General features: G+C 34.3%; 1 pseudogene; it reads right to left on the bottom strand.

Annotated features, from left to right (window-relative positions):
• Positions 1-391: 391 nt before the first annotated feature.
• LOC127625118 (protein YIPF5-like) lies at positions 392-13,016 on the bottom strand (annotated as a pseudogene).
• Between the last annotated feature and the right edge of the window lie 1,832 nt (positions 13,017-14,848).

Raw genomic sequence — 14,848 nt, 5'->3', positions numbered from 1 at the left:
GATTTATATATATATATACGGTCAAGTTCACCTTCAAGAACATCTCTGCGTATCCCAATTGTGACCTTAATTGATATTGTTTTTGTAACCTTTAATATGTAATACATGAATGTTAGGCTGCGTTAAATTACAAAGGCTTTCAAAAGGACAGAGAAACTACATTCGAAACGTTTACATAAAAATGAACAAAAACTAATTTTAATGACATTAAGTTAGGGGAAAATGTACAAAGCATCAGTTATTATCAAATGTTTTTATTGACATTGTCTCCAATGTCCACAAGAGGTTGCAACAAATACATATATCAAACAGCACTGTTATATTATATTATTGCAAAGAACACACCTAACAAAAATGCATTTAATTTTAAACTATATTGCATAAAATTTTTAAATAAAATAATTTTTTAGCCAGCTCATATTCTCACATCTTAAAAATGTAAAACAAGAAAAAAAAAAATGTTGACGATGTTACACAGTAATATTTACCATTCTTACTAAAAAACAAAAAAAAAGCTGCACACATATAACATATCGTGGGTGATTCAAGAGGCCCTTTTAAAAGGTTACGTTCTTTTTATCTTGCACAGAATCTAAAAATACATCTGGTTGCGGCACAACAGTCAAAGACGGACACAAAACTGGTTCTGTGTGAATGGCTCCTCGTGCTATAAGATGCTGATAAGAGAGAAAAAAAATGCAACGACCATGACCTCCACTAAGATATTGGCAGTGCTGAGCAAACATCTAAAATTTGAATGCACATTATTTGCTTTTGAGTATGCGTTTTTATTTTAAATTCGACTAATCTTAACTTGATAGCCTTGTAAATTACTTTAACTATTGGCAAGATTTTAGAAAAGCTGCATTACAGTAGTCTTAATCAATGCCTAATAACAAGACTGAACATTATTTTCCATGCAACCTTGATGACATCGGCCGAAACTGATTGTTTTGTAGCAACTTATAATTTAATAGCAAAGCATAATGTAATAATTGCACATATTGTAATAAATGTTAAAAATGAATTAATTTTCTCAAAATGTAATAAACTTGTCTTTTGCATCATGTAATAGGTTATTATAATATGAGAAATGTATTACACCAAACATTTGTATACTTAGTTTTGAAAATGAATACATGACAGTGTACTTTTGTAAAAGGGACATGACATGAGGAATTTAATTTTCCTTGATCCTTTAACATATGAGCTCATTGTACTATAAAAACATACTGTAAGTTTCAGAACTTAAAACTTTCTCCTCACTGCAAAGAGAATTTTATGAATCCAAGCTGCCAAAATGACTCATTCTCCTCATCTTCCCCATTATGATGTCACACTGTGGCAGACATTTGCATCGGACCACCTCCACAACAACACATCAATGCCTACTTTAATTTTTGTATTAAAAATTACTGTAGGCATAAAAACTGTAGCCCCGCCCAGTAGGGGTGAGCAGTGAGATGGCAATTAGAGACAGCTGGTCAATCAAAAGCAGAGAGCCAATCAGAACAATGGGTGTTTTTCTGTCAAGTCTTAGAGCAGCAACAAAAACAAACATAGGCATGTCATGACCTCTTAAAAGTTGTTTTCGGAGGGTAGGAAAGTTGTTACCCAAAAATAATCTAACCTACAAAGATAAGGGCATGGGTTCTTCCAGCATAACAAGAATATATTCCAACAAAACTTGCATTTTTATTAAAATAAAACATCCTGCGAAACACCCTAGTTGGTCAGTTGGTCAGATTTTCCACAAGACAGGATTGATAGAAACATTTGTACTCTTCCGGATATACAAAACAAGTTACATGACATATAAATATACTCATCTGCCCATGGCTCCTTAACATTAACAAAAAGTGCCCATACAGACAGTCTACAGATCAGTGACTTGGAAAGAGAGGCTTTGTTCAGATTTGTACTTTATACATGAGGCTTTAAGCTTTTAGGGATAGTTCACCCCAAAATTTTAATTCTCTCATCATTTACTCCCCATCATACCATCCAAATGTGTATGACATACTTTCTGCTGCAGAACACAAAGAAAGATTTTTTAGAAAGAATTTCTGGTCAGAACTTTAAACTCTAAAAGCAAATAAAGGCAGCATTAAGTAACCCATAAATCTCTAGTGGTTTAATCCATGTCTTCTGAAGTGATATGATAGGTATGGATGAGAAACAGATCAATATTTAAGTTCTTGTTCACTTCTACATCTTTCTTTTTTGGCAATTCACATTCTTCATGCATATCACCACCTACTGGTCGGGGCTGGTCAAAGGTGGAGATTTATAGTATAAAAGGACTTAAATATTTATCTATTGCTCACCCACACCTATTATATCACTTCTTAAGACATGGATTTAACTACTGGAGTTATACAAATTACATTAATGCTGCCTTTGTGCTTTTTGGAGCTTCCAAGTTCTGGTCGCCATTCACTTGCATTGCATGGACCTACAGAGCTGAAATATTCTTCTAAAAATCTTAATTTGTGTTCTGAATTAGAAAAAGTCATACACATCTGGGATGGCAAGAATTTGAGTAAATTATGAGACAATTTTCATTTTACAGTTATAAGAAATGTTCACATTTGTTCCAACGTTCCAATTTTCTTTCTTCCATGGAACACAAAAGATGTCTGGAACAACATGAGGTTGAGTAAATGATGACAAGATTTGTTTTTGGGTGAAATATGCATCCCTTATCAATATGTCAATGTGAATAAATCAAGAAATACAAAAGTCTAGCCTACGGACATGAGAATGTGAGAGTGGGTGAAATATGTTTAACTAATTGGTTAAAATGTTGCACAACATGCCAATAGAAACAGATAGCAATCTGTAATAAATCCTTGAACTGTGGCTTGCAAAAGAAACAAAAAGAGTTTTCTTCGTTCGTTCTAAAATTTAACTAGCACATTGTGCAAATAGTGAAAAAAGGTGTGTATTCACCATGTGGGCACTCTTTTCTGACCCAAGCATCTGGATAAACACAGGCTAAACAATCAGTGGTATTTCATGAATGTGAAGAAAAAACTAATTAAAGAAAGAACAATTATTGTTTTCTTTGCAAGGGATGTTCTGGTGTGAGATGCCACTATGCAAAAACACAAATGCATTTAAAATGTTGTGTAGGAGGAGAGACAAGCCCTTGGCATTGAAAGAACATCCTTCTCTTCGACACAAACACTTTGTTTCTAAGACTATTTTGCAGGGAAAAAGTGAATGCTGGGATGAACTTGAGTATTAACTTTAATTATATAACAAGCACAACCCGTTCTGGAGTGGGAGGGCCAGCAAAAGTAAAGCATGAGAAATTAATGCCACATTCTCTAAAAAGATGAACGCTCAATGATGGGTGCTATCACAAACAAGTCCTTGAATAAAGGTTGTGTGTGTGTTGTGTATTGGTGGTCATTTTTGGTGGTCATTTTGTCCATTAGAAGAAGTTCAGAGTTCAGAAAACAGAGATGAGGGCAAAGACTCCATAGAGCAGGGCGCAGGGGTATGCCACTAGCAGCTGCTGCCCGATCCATGGCCAAAGCTGAGATGAAGATCTTAGAGGCTGAAAAGCTGCACCAGCCAATGATGGCAGCTGTTAAAATTATACCCATCATGCCCCTGAAAAACACAAGAAAAAGCAAGATTAGCAAAGTTCATTTTAACTTTTATTATTAAAAATGATATTTATACAAGCGTTTCGTGAATTTAAAACTATGCACAAAACATTTAAAAATACTGAAAGCAGTCTGCAATAAACCCTTAAAATGTGGCTTACAAAAGATACAAATAAAAGGGTGATTTATTTTCTTTACATATCACTAGTAAATGAAACTGTGTGTTATGTTCACAATGTAGGTGCACTTTGCTGACCCAAGCGTACGAAGAGGTTAATCCAGAACAGTAAAGTTCATTCTAAACTTCCTACATATGCGTTAATATAACGTTTAAACAATAAATATTCATGTACGCAAAAAGTGATGGACCTAATATTTATTTAATTTAGGGCTGTCAATTGATTAGAATGTTTAATCAAAATAATTACATGATATGCCGATCCCAAATGTGTATGACTTTCTTCTGCAGAACACAAAGAATTTTAGAAGGATATTTAAACTCTGTGGGTACATGCAATGCAAGTGAATGGTGATCAAAATCTTGCTCCAAAAAGCAAATAAAAGCAACAGAAAAGTAATACATACCACTACAGTGGTAAAATCCATGTCTTCAGAAGCGATATGCATGTGTGGGTGAGAAACAGATCAAAAGTCCTTTTTACCTTAAATCTAAAATTCTTAAAATTCTTCTTTTGTTTTTGGCGATTTGCATTCTTTGTGCACATTGCTCTCTGGACAGGGAGGAGAATTTATAGTACAAAAGGGCTTAAATATTGATCTATTTCTCACCCACACCCATCATATTGTTTCAGAAGACATGGATTTAAACCACTGGAGTCGTATGGACTACTTTTATTCTGCCTTTATGTGCTTTTTGAAGCCTCAAAATCTTGGCCACCATTCACTTGAATTGTATGCACCCACAGAGCTGAAATATTCTTTAAACATGAAATAAAACATTATGCCATACACATCTGAAACAGCATGAGGGTGAGTAAATGATGACAGAACTTTCATTTTCGGCTGAACTATCCCTTAAAGGGGGTTTGTTGCTGGAGTTGAGCTTACTGCTCCCTGCTGACTGTGACTCATAAAAACAAAGATGGTACTTTATGCTTGAATTACTCCGATGGAATTTCTTATTTTGGCTTGGGGAATGATTACGTCATTTTTTTAACACATTATTTTGATATAATGAATCGCACCAAATGTATTAAATCGAAAGCCCTAATTTTAATATATAAGTTTCCTCTGCTTTTTTTTTAGTAAATAAAAGTTTAAATTCAAGTTAAAAGTTCATTACTTCATTGGTCAGTGAATTATTTTAATTCTTTATGAATTTTAAAACTTTCTAAAAACATTTTAATTTAAATGTATTTAATAATGTTTATTATAAAATTAAATACAATTAATAAGTTAATACAAAATTATTAAAAGTTATTAATAGTTTATTACTTTATTGATAAATAGTTAATATATATCTCATTATTCTTTCTAAATACATGCATTTTGAATAAAGTTTGTATTCATTTTATTTAAATCAATATTAGGTTGATAACATTTTTATTAAAAGTTTTTCTTTATAGATAAGTTAATTATTTTGAAACATATTTTTCTATTAAATTATAAAAAATTCTACATACATTTAATATTTGGTAATTTTATAATTATAAAAAACAAATGTAGTTTATATTTGGTTATTAATACAAGTTTATTACTTTATTGATAAAAATAGAATTAAACAAACCAAATACATTTTGGATTTACTATTCATTTTAATAAATATGATTTGATCGTTTTTATTATTAATACAATTATTTTAAATACAAATACATATATACATATATATACATATATACATATAAATAATAAAAATAAAAAAAATGTGTTACGTATAAATACATTTTAATGTATTAATAATAAAAACAAATAATAATTCAAATTAAATGTGTAAAATTAAAACCATCAAAGCACAAGGCTTTACACTTTATACAACAAGTTACTGAATTATAAATGTTATTCATTCATGGGTAAGAACATGGTGTAAAATCTCAGAGTTGTACTTAAAGTAAACAATTAAGAGCTAAGGTGTTCATCAGAGAAAAGTCTGGCAATACCTTTAAGGCTTGACTTACTGTAAGGAAATGAGGACACCGAAACTGGACAGGAGGATCATGGGTAGAAGACAGTAACCCAGAACACTGGCCACACAGCCAAACGACACCCCCATCATACTCATGAGGTTGAGCAGGCAGTATATGCCAAGGCACCCGATGGCACTGATACCGTACACATAACCAAACTGGATCTTACCCGTCTAGAGTGAGAAAGAGAAAAATGTCAACAGTTGGCACTTTTTTTGTTTTCTATCATCTTCAGAGATTTAAAAGGACAGTTCACCCAAAATAAAAATTTCTGACAGGGAGAATTTCACATTTTGGTTGAATCATTTCTTTAAGACAACTGGAATAGACCAAAACAACAATAACAAAATAAATGTAAAATTAATTCTAAAGAAAATCAGATATGACATTTAAAAATTGGTCTTCTGAGAGTCATGTGATGCCATGCAAGGAGCAGACGTGTGAGTGGCGAGCTCTGCACACTTTGCTAGTTTTAATTATATTTGTGTCATATTCAATACACACTGATTCTTAACTGTTCGAAGAAGACAATGTGTCTAAAATTTGGACTAATATTTTCACACCTAACGCTGATGATCAGGGCTTTTTTTATAGATCTTGAAGGGATGTTGCAAGCCGCTGGCACCCCTCATGATATAATATTGGGAGGAGACTTTAATCCATCTATAGATTCAGTCCTTGATCATAGTGAAGCAAATGTGTTCAAGCCCCTAGAGCAACAGTGATGCTTCACAGGATGAGTAAAAAATCTTGGTCTTACAGATATTTGGAGACATTTAAACCCATCTTATAGGAACTATACATTTTATTTCCCCATCAGTCCATAAAATTGATTCTGGATTTTATTTATTTATTTAATATCCAAGTTCCTCATTTCATCTGTTGTTGATTGCACAATTGGAAACATCTTGGTCTCAGATCATGCCCTGGTGAGTTTAGAGGTGTTGCCACATATGGAGAAAAAATAAATCTTATAGTTGGAGCTTTAACTACCTTTTGCAAAATCCTGACTTCCAACAAATGTTAAAGGCTGAAATCTATGTTTACAACATACAAACAAATTGATTAATTTCAGATTATTTTACTCTGGATATCTTTCCCCGTTATAGTTCTATTGCCCTGGAACAATTAGCAGCCTCGATAAGAAAGGAGGATGATTGTCCAGGGGTGATGGTGTGGTGCATAAGCTTTTGCTTTACGCATATATTTTATTATTCGTCTCCGACCTTACTAGATCTATGCCTGTTCTCCACAGGATTATTAATTCCTTCTCTAAATTCTCAGGTTACAGAGTCAATAGGTCTAAATCTGAAGCTTTGGCTCTAACAGCCTACTGCCCATTACTTCTTTTCAACCAGGTGCCTTCCAGTGGCCCAAACAGGGCATTAAGTTTTTGGGCATTTTATTCCCAGCAAATTTGTTTGATTTAGTTTAGTAATTCTGACCCCTTAATAAAAAAATTTGAGCGATGTGGGCAGGTGGTCTTCATTAAATGTATCTATGATTGGGAAGGTTAATGTTATTAAAATGAATTGCATTCCACAATTCAACTACCTGCTACAGTCTATCCCTGCAGATGCCCCACTCTCTTATTTCAAGCAATTTGATAGCATAGTAAAGTCCTTCATTTGGAATGGCAAACGTCCCAGATTACATTTCAACAAGTTACATAGGCCGATTGACAAAAGTGGGCTAGGCCTACCCAATATTGTTTTATTATTATGCATTTGGTTTCAGACATTTGGCTCATTGACACTTACACCTGAGAGAGTCCCTCCCTGGTTTTGTATCGAACAGGAAACCATTGCCCCTAATTCGCCATTGCAAAGCCTTTCAATCAAACTAACAAGAGTTAAGTCACACCCCATTAATGTGAATAATTGATTCAATTCTTTTATGTTGTGTTTGTATATTTAATGACTGGAATCAATAAATTGTTAATAAAAATGTTTTTTTTTTTTTTTAAATTGGTCTTGACACAGCAAGAGAAAAAAAGCTGACAAAACAGTCGTATCTTACTAAGAGTAGTGTGGCCCCGAAGGCCAAACAGAACACCATGGGACCAGCCAGGTCTGTTTCGTTCATTATACTGCCATCTGCTGCCTTCAACGGGTGCAGCACCGTCAACGTCTTCTGCCAGATGTGGTCAAAGTTGATCCCCAGCTCTGCAAAAACAAAGAGAAACTAGATTTTTTACATTTCCTGTAGAAAATATAAGTGATGCTTTCCAGTGCAAACCTTACCGAAACAATGCTAGGGTGTTCAAGGTGGTTGCCAGGGCATTACTATGTGGTTGCTAAGGTGTTCGAAGTGGTCTTCAGCATGTTGCAATGTTGTTGCCCCAAGTCAAAAAAGCCCACTACCAAGTCTCTGTGATATTCTGGAGCCTGGATATGGCTTGGGCCCCTTATACAATGCAAGTCTTTGGGATTTTTTTTTTAAACCCGTTATTCTTTCAACTCGCTAAACATTTAGTTTTTAATACTTTTTTTTTACTGGTGAAATAAATGCATAAATAATAATGAAAGCCAAAATATTAAACACCATAGGTCAACATTAACAGAGTAATTTATTTTTGTTTGTAGAGTGGGTTAAAGAAATAACGATTTTCACCAACCTTAGAAATGTGGCAGAATTATGATTTTATTTTTACACAGAGATTGGTAGGTCTATTACTAAAATCAGTTGACATTAGCACCCCTTATTGCATTAGACGCAAATGGTGAGTTCAAATATGAAAAAATCAATAATAATAAAGCATTTGTGTGTTGTTTTTCCAAAGTTGGAGTGCCTACAAGTCCAGAAGTATTTAAGATATCTTAATATCCTTTTAGATTCTAGTTCAGAACAAAGATTTTATTTTATTATCTTTAAGGCCCTATATAGTTAAATCCCAAAAATACGGGGCTCTCAATGTGACTCCGTTTTCTTTTTTCTTTTACATTTTACCCATTTTAAATGAATGAAAACCAAATGTGGGTCACATGGTATGAAGCTAGTTTTTCTAGCCCAAAGGTCTGAAGTAGAAATAATGTTCAAACTAGAAAATGTAACTATAAAAACTATGACGGCATATAATGTGACAAGGAGCGATGAAGTTCACTCATTTTCAGTAATATAACTAACAATCTCTGTGAATAAATAATGACACTGCCACCTACATTCCAAGATATTTTAGCCTATTAAATTTAATTTGTTTAAACATTAAATTTGTAATGAAATTGAAATACGTAAATCTTTTGTTTTTTGTGTACAGTACATTTTTTCCATGTAGTTTTTTCTCCACATCATTGACAAACTTTGTCATTTTGTCTCCCCTGTTCAAAATAATGAATTACTCCAAAAATATTGATCCATGGCATTTAATATTTTGGCTTTCACCATCATTTGGATGGTGAAGACAGGGAAGTTTATGAATCTTGGTAGATTTGACTTGAGTTATCATTAATGTCCGTAGCAAAAATGGCAGAGAAAAAGTTACATACAGAAGTTTAATAGCTAGGGTTTTGTTAAAGTGCAGAAAATGCACAAATAACCTTTAATAAGATTAGGAATGTCTTTTAAACAAGTATAAATGGTGACATGAGCCAGGTTGTCCTACGTTTTACATCCAAAATAACCACTGCAAAATGCATAAAGCTACAGGAGCCTGTGCAAATTGCTAACAATATTCACAAACTTTATTGCACTGCATGATAAATGCACTGTTCCCTACAGATGACAAAAGCTCCAGGAATCTCTCTGCCATCTAACTGATGACTTCTGCTCCACATTAAGCACAGCTCTGAGGATCTGGGGCAAGCTGGCGAGGCAGGACTTGGTTTGTAGTGAACATGGCCTCAAGCAATATGCATTAGCTTTAAAAGCAATTAGTCATTCGCAAAGTTTAGAGTTTAGGACATAAAATACATTATTGATTTCTCTCTAAACCAGCATAGGTTCTCCCTCTAGACATCAATTAAAATAAAAACAATGATCCATTTCTTTTCAAGAATTCATTAGATGTCAATTAACAAACCCTTTTATTTCCAACATATATTTTAGGTTAAAATGTATATATGGGGAATATTTTGTATATTTTAGATGCTGTTATAGTTTTTTTTTTTTTTATCATTTGAAATTTCTATTTGCTTTAAGTAGTTCATTTAAAGGAAAAGTTGACATTGTCATTATTTCTTTCTTGGAGATGTTTTGTAGAATGTTCACACTGCTCTTTAACATAGAATGAAAGCATTTGCTGAATATGGACTATCATGGTCCAAAAATTACAAAAAAGAAAAAATAAGAAAATGTCCATAAAAGTAGTCCTTATGACTTTGTGTGAGAACAGACAGAGCACTGAAAATCTTCCCTCTCCAACCTTGATGTTAATGACAACCTTATAACGTCAAACAACATTTTATGTGACACTCATAAACAGAATATTTAGAATATATAGTGCATAAATTGTATGGATTACAAAGGTGCCTTTGTCATTTTTGGAAAATTACAGCCACTGAAAATTATACCATTTATGTTCCATAGGAGAACAAGGAGTTGGAAAGACATGAGGGATTATTTTCTGCTATTTTTTTGGGGCGTGAACGTCGGAGTACTATTCCATGTAGTCTCTAAATTAAAATTATTTGTCATAAAAGTCATTAAAAAGAATACTTTATAATTGTGTATAAATAGAATATTGGAAGCAGGACATGTCATGAATATTTGCACAGATACCAACTTAAAGGGAGGGATAGTTCACCCAAAAATGAAAATCCTCTCATCATTTACTCATCTTCATGCCATCCCAGATGTGTATGATGGACTTTCTTCTACACGGCACAAATGAAGATATATATAGAAGAATATTTCAGCTCTGTAGGTCCACACAATGCAAGTGAATGGGAGCAAGAACTTTGAAACTCTAAAAAGCCCATTAATGCAGCATAAAATTAATCCATAAGACTCCAGTGGTTAAATCAACAGTAGATCTTCAGAAGTGATCTGATAGGTGTGGGTGAGAAACAGATTATTATTTAAGTCCATTTTTTACTATCAATCTCCACATTTACTTCACAATATTCTTCTTCTATATCGCCACATATTGGGAATGAAGGAGAATGTATAGTAAAAAAAGGACTTAAATATTGATCTCTTTCTCACCCACACCCATCATATTTCTTCAAAAGACATGGATTTAACCACTTGAGTATATGAATTACTTTTATTCTGCCTTTATATGCTTTAAAGATTTGGTCACCATTCACTTGCATTGTATGGACCTACAGAGCTGAAATATTCTCCTAAAAATCTTCAGTTGTGTTCAACAGAAGAAAGTCATACACATGTTGGATGGCATGGCGGTGAGTAAACGATGAGAGAATCTTCAGTTTTGGGGCGAACGATCCATTTAATGCATTATCCAGCCATAATGCATGCTGTAACATATTCCCCACTGGACAGGATTTCTCTCTTACCCTCCAGTAACGGGGGCTCGTCCTCAAAGCTGCTGCCGTACATTGACTGTGAAGTGGCAGGTGTGAAGGCTGGCGTGGGCTGATAGATCTGCCCCGTGTACAGCTGCTGAGGCTGCATCATTCCCGGAGAAGCCGAGTAGCCCATCGGCTGAGAGTAATCATACTGACCGTACTGCCTGTGGGACAGACAGAAAAGTGTTATAGTCATGATAAAGTGATAGACAGAACCTAGGTAAAGCATATGCATGTTAAACCATGGAAAGAAATTATACTGAAAATATTCATTCTGAATACTTTTAAAGTGAGTAGTTTACCCTCATAATGTCATTTCAAATCCCTATTACTTTTTTTCCTCCGTGGAACACAAAGACAGATGTTAGGTAGTATCTTAGCCTAAGTCACCATTCACTTTCATAGCATCTTTTTTTTTTTCATTCAATGAAAGTGAATGGTGACCAAAACTAACATCTACTTTTGCGTTCCACGGAGGTAAAAACTTCTTAAAGATGCTCTTTTGCATGCATCATCATCGCAAAATGTGCAGATTTCTCTTGCATTGTTTAATACGGATCACTGCCTTAACGTATGCGAAATAAAATGTGGTGTGTCCGGTTAATCTGATAATAACATGGCATTTAAATTAGCAAAGAGACCAGCATAAATTAGGAGACGTACTTGTTGTACGGGTCTTCTGTGTTGCTGTTGTCATATCCTCCTTGGTTTTGGTCATCTACGCTGTAACTAGACTGGTAAAAGTCTGTGTTGAAGTTGTCAAACCCTGACATCGCAAGCAGCCTGGGAAGACAAAACACATTGTAGGTCAGCAGCAAATGAAAATATCATAACATTTTATTTCTTTAGTCTTCTACATGCAAGTTTGCGGAAAGTTCACCTGAATTCAAAGATTCTACCATAATTTATTCTTCTATGGAAAACAAAAGGAGATGTTATGCAGAATGTTAAGCTCAGAAACCATTCACTTTCATTGTATCTTTTTGTTTTTCTTAACATTAAAAGTGAATGGTTACTGAGACTAACATTCTGCGTAACATCTCCTTTTGTTTTCCATAGAAGAATAAATTATGGTAGAATCTTTGAAACTCCTTTCCAAAAAAAAAAAGTAAGTCAAATGGGTTTTAGAATGACATCAGGGTGAGTAAATGGTGAGATAATTGTCCTATTTGAATGAACTTCCCCAGATAAAAAAGAACATCAAAAGTGCTGTTCTGAAAACGTTCCGAGAACCAAAACGTAACCCTCTCATTTCAGGAACCAAAAACTGCCAGCTTGAACAATAAATTAAACACAAATGAACAACATCTGAAAAGATATAGAAATATAGGTGGTACCATATTCATATAACATGGAGTTTACATAGCATACTTGCCAACAATCATAGTACAATCATGACATATGTCCAAAAATATGATATTACTGTGGAGCATTTCCAAAACACTACGGTATTACCACATAACACGTAAACAAACAATACATGTAAGAACAATTGTTCATAAATGTGTTAAAAGCATGCAACATGGATAAAATGTCAGATGTGTTAAAATGCTGAATCAATGTTTGTTGTGTTCAGTTCAGTTCAGTTCAGTTAGCACAGCTTGAGCAGTCACGCGCACTATCAGCATCATTCAAACACAATACACGCACAACTACAATCATGTAATATGGCTGAACTATGAAGCTTTAATGCTATTAATGCTGCAATTTTACCCTCACCTTTAAACGCCTGAGATTCCACCAACACCGCTAACTACGTGTCAAGAAATAACTTTAGTGCTTCCGGGTCATGGGGACGATGACGTCTTCTTTTGTTTATTGGTGGACCGCAACTTACATTGCACTGCCGCCACCTGCTGTTAACATGGACCAGAAACTTTCCTCTCATTCTCTTTAGGACGATGATTAGTCTGGGCTGAAGAAAACTAATGTACACTGTCTAGAGTATGCACTCTATCATTACTGCACGTAATTTATTTAAACAGCCATATACAAATCAAATTACAAAAATGTAAGATAACAGTAAAGTTGCTTTTATAAAAGAGGGGACAAATAGGATTTAATATGTTAAAAGGCACACATTTACATTTTAAAGGTGCACTCAGTGACCTTTTGCACGTGTCATCTTGGACTTACAGTGATACCTAATGGTGTGAATGCTGCATAATTCAAAATTCAAAAATGAATAGTTTTCAGTCACAGATGCCATTATAGATATTCACTATTCACAGTCAGCTATGATTAATTTAATCCAAGAGTGAAAGTGTCCAATAACAAGATGGTTATTGAGATTAAGCAGGTGCAAGCCCCTGCCCCTTTTGTGCAGAAATCGAATGGTGCCCTTCACAAATGTAAAGGTGCCCGTTTAAGAGAAGGTGCCTTTAAGAGTGCGGAGGTGCCTTTAATAGCATGGAGATTTAAGCAGAGGTGTCTTTACTACAGCACAAACCCCCCAAAAATGTATGGTGCCTTGATTCCACCATGGAATTATATAAAATAAATAAAAAGGACTGACTCTATCTCACAGTTCTGACTGTATTTCTCACAGTTGTGTCTTCATAAATCATACCTAAATTGTATTTATATTTTACCTATCTGAATTGAACGTTTACATCACACAATTGCCAGCTATAAAGTCACAATCCCGTTAACCTTAAAGAGAGATACTACTGGTTTTGTTCACCTCTTGTAAAGGACCAGCAAACTTGAACTTTTGTTCTCTATCAAAAAGCTACACTTTGATGCTGCGCTGATTTAGTGCTTTGGAAACGTCTTTAGGAGTGACCAGCTGTGTGCAACACGTCAATGAAGTTGACTAAAATGTATAGCCTCCGCCAGTGACATCATCAGGATGCGCCGGTAAAGGGACTATAAATAGACAGGTGCATCGTCAGATCTTTTGTCTTCAGATCATTCTGTGTGTGTTGTTCTTCTTGACTGTCAGAAATGTCTACTTTCCTCTGTTAGGAGTTAGAATTGTTAGGCAGTGCGCAGAAACCCTTTCTATTTTCTTAAAAAAAATAATATATATATATAAGGCATAAATTGTATGGATTACTTTTATGGAAATCGTATGGTGCCTTTGTCATTTTTGGAAAATTTACAGCCCCTGAAAATTACGACAAAGAGCAGCATGGTCATTTTGTTAAACATTTCCTTTTGTGTTCCATGGGAGAAGGAGTTGGAAAGACATGAGGGTTTATTTTCTGAGATTCTTTTTTGTTTTCTTTGGGGTGAAAATGGGAGTACTATTCCATGTAGTCTCTAAATTAAAATTATTTGTCATAAAAGTCATTAAAAAGAATACTTTATAATTGTGTATAAATAGAATATTGGAAGCAGGACATGTCATGAATATTTGCACAGATACCAACTTAAAGGGAGGGATAGTTCACCCAAAAATGAAAATCCTCTCATCATTTACTCATCTTCATGCCATCCCAGATGTGTATGATGGACTTTCTTCTACACGGCACAAATGAAGATATATATAGAAGAATATTTCAGCTCTGAAGGTCCACACAATGCAAGTGAATGGGGGCAAAAACTTTGAAACTCTAAAAAGCCCATTAATGCAGCATAAAATTAATCCATAAGACTCCAGTGGTTAAATCAACAG

Source organism: Xyrauchen texanus, chromosome 31, assembly GCF_025860055.1.
Source record: "Xyrauchen texanus isolate HMW12.3.18 chromosome 31, RBS_HiC_50CHRs, whole genome shotgun sequence".
Taxonomy (NCBI): domain Eukaryota; kingdom Metazoa; phylum Chordata; class Actinopteri; order Cypriniformes; family Catostomidae; genus Xyrauchen; species Xyrauchen texanus.
This window is presented reverse-complemented; position numbering and strand designations above follow the sequence as displayed.